Below are 3144 nucleotides of genomic sequence, written 5' to 3'. Positions count from 1 at the left end.
GATAGGTCTGGCTAAACCAGATAGTGTGATTTGGAAACCAGATGTCAGGGGAGGGTGTTTCTGAGGACGATGGGGAGGGAGGAAGGTTCCTGCCTGGAAGCTTCTGCCATCCACACAGAGGCCATCTACATCTACCGGACCCTCACACTAACTGTCTGCACACTAGCTACCTGGTACTTGCACTGTTCATTTTTCCTATAAATTGACCCCCAAATGCTTTTATTTAAATAAGAAAGGAGTGAGAGGTAATTGGATTATTTCTATCCACATTCGCTTCTAAATGAATGAGACCCAGACTATGACTTATTTATCTAGCTCTAGCAGAAATACTGGGGGAAATTACTCCTAATCTACTTTTCTAGTGCTAGACTGGGTACGTTGTCAGCCAAGCCCCAAATACTTGTCTGTGTCTCCCGGTTTATTTATGCTCCATCCGCATGCCCCCAGGGCCCATTTCACTTTGGGCGTGTGCTCCTGGTCCACCATGGCTAACAGAGACCTTCTGTTCTCTCTTCCTCCTCATTCACTCTCCTTTCTCCTTCTCTATTTCCTCTTCCTTCCTCCCCGTGATCCCCACCTACAAGACCCCCAGCCCAGTAAATGGACCTCTGCCTACTTTTATTCTCTCCACGTGAATTGGCTGTATACAGTTATTTAACCAATAGCTTTACATTGGAGAGCAAGGTTTTACAAAGCATCATTTAGTGTATGAGGATCGTCAGGGGCAACCAGATCCTGGGAATCAGTATTTAGCATTTAAATACTGAGCAGTAAGATCATGCTGCCTCCTTTACCCGGGACCACACCCTTGCTCCTGGCTTAGCTCTGAGGTAGGAGCCTCCACACCCCGCTAACCCCTTTTACGCCCTACTGACCCCTTTCCATGCCCCACTGACCCCCTTCTACTTTTCATTTGTTTCTCCAGGCTGGCTTCACCAAGCCAACAGCTGCTGCCCTGTCTTCTCTCTTTCTCTGCCCACCTTTACTCCAAGGATGAAAAACACTTTGACAGCCTTATTACTTTAGAACTTGTCAGATAGTACAATTGCTAGGCGCAGAATCTCCTGCCCCAACCTTACCAGCTAGCCTATGTTGGCCAGTGGCAGAGGCTGCTGGTTCTAGCTTCTCCTAGATCTTATATGGTTGTATAGTGTTTCTTCTTCCAAAGTCTGACCAGAAAGCCTCTTCTCTTTCCTCGCATCTTTTTACTCCTGTGACCTGGAAGTCCCACCTTTACCTTTTGCCCAGCAATTGGCTCCTGCCTTCTTTATTGACAAATCAAGAACCAATTAGGGAACCAGATTTTAGTATCAGTTCCTCCCCCTACAGTACCAGACCAACCCCCAACATGAGAGTCTGAGGCTGTATCTCAGTAGTAGCGTGCTTGTCTGGAGTGCATAGGCCCTGGGTTCAATCAATCCCTAGAATCTCAAAATAAGCTAGTAATACAGAGAATTGCAATAGAGATGTCTCAGCAATAATACTCTTGTAGAGGGCCTGTATTTGATTCCCAGCTCCCACACCAGAGAACTCACAGTTTCCATGGTCACCTACAGTTAAGTGGGCATAACCCCACATGGACACACATATACATGCATACACATGCCACAGAGGAGGACAATGAACATCCTGCCCTCTGTGAACAGGAGCCCATATACCTGCACACTTGTGTGCATGCAAAGAGAATCAAACTAATGGTACATGCAACAAGTTGGACGGACTAGAAGCAAACTATGTTGGCTTCTAAAAGTCAGCTCAGGACTGGTGAGATACAGGCACTTGCCATGAAGCCTGTTGATCTGAATGTGATTCCCGAGAACCACATGGTGAAGAAAGAGAACTGATTGTCCCCAACGTTGTCTGGTGACCTCCATAAGTTCTCTGTGGCAGACACATGCACACCCAGTAACTAAATGTAAAGAAAAGCTTAAAGGAAATTGAGGTACATGTTGTTTGATGGGAAATAGTCATAGCCTTATCCACTGGAAACGGTGGGAGTCGTAAAGCCAGCACCGCTGTCTGACACAGTCCTAGCAAAGCTGAGCCAACACTGTGATCTCCGTTGTTCTGTCTCTCACTTTTAGGTTTTGGTCTGCGTGTGTTGTATCCTTGAGAAATTCCTGCATTATGACTCATTCTGTGTCTTTTCCCAAGAAAATTATGTCTGAGTCTGCTTAGGAAAGTCCTAAACTTCTGCTTTTAGATAAATAACTTTATCTGGCCCTATTTCAAAGCCTTCCTTATGCCCTGCAGATTGTGATGTGCACAGAGGAGCACTGAGCTAGGAATCTCTACAAGAGGCCATGACTCCAGGAATTGTCTTGGGTTATCCACCCTAAGCAAACTGAAATAGTGTAAATGGTAAACTTAGAAATAGTTGACAAACTCCAACTGGCCAGGAGAATTGGTGACAGATTCAAGGCCTCTTTTTTACAATATTCTTAGAGATCTCTGAAAATATAAAGAGATAATTGACAAACTCTGCCTGGCCATTATAATTAGTAACATATGCAAGATTCAAGACTTCTTTTTACAATACATGTAATGCTCTATAAATGTAATTTAAAGATAGGGTATTGTACAGGGTATACCCCTGGAGAAACAGAACTCTGTAAATAAGACAGATTACCTTAAATATGCATTTCCTATTTTATAGTATAGATGATGAAATGATATAGTAAAAGGAGTTATGTGTTTGAATTTGCTATTCATAAGAAGCTGGTTCAGATATTTCCTATTTATCTGGGGTGCTTTATTAAAACTGCAAACACTTCCAGCCTAAAATCAGGTTGTTGTATAATAAAATCAGGCTGTTGTATAATAAAATGAGGCTGTTGTTTGCTTTGGTGGAGAGATTCTTTAGATTCTTTGGAGTTATAGGGCTAATAATAAAAATAAAATATGTTCTATTTGTACTTTCTAGTTATGACTGAACTTAAAACCTGGATATGTAATGAAAAATTAAACACATTTTTGTCAAGAGACAAAATGATATTATCTGTACTTCTTGGATAATCATATGTTTTGTTCTGTGAAACCTGTAGAAATAAAAATGTAGCCCGACTGCTAGTCAGTCAGACCTGAGAGATTCCCCTGACCACCACGCCTGACTTGTTCCCCCTTATCTCCTCTCAGGCCACCCTG

The sequence above is a fragment of the Apodemus sylvaticus genome, chromosome 4, assembly GCF_947179515.1.
Source record: "Apodemus sylvaticus chromosome 4, mApoSyl1.1, whole genome shotgun sequence".
Classification (NCBI taxonomy): domain Eukaryota; kingdom Metazoa; phylum Chordata; class Mammalia; order Rodentia; family Muridae; genus Apodemus; species Apodemus sylvaticus.
The sequence above is the reverse complement of the archived record's forward strand: the minus strand, read 5'-3'. Positions refer to the sequence as shown.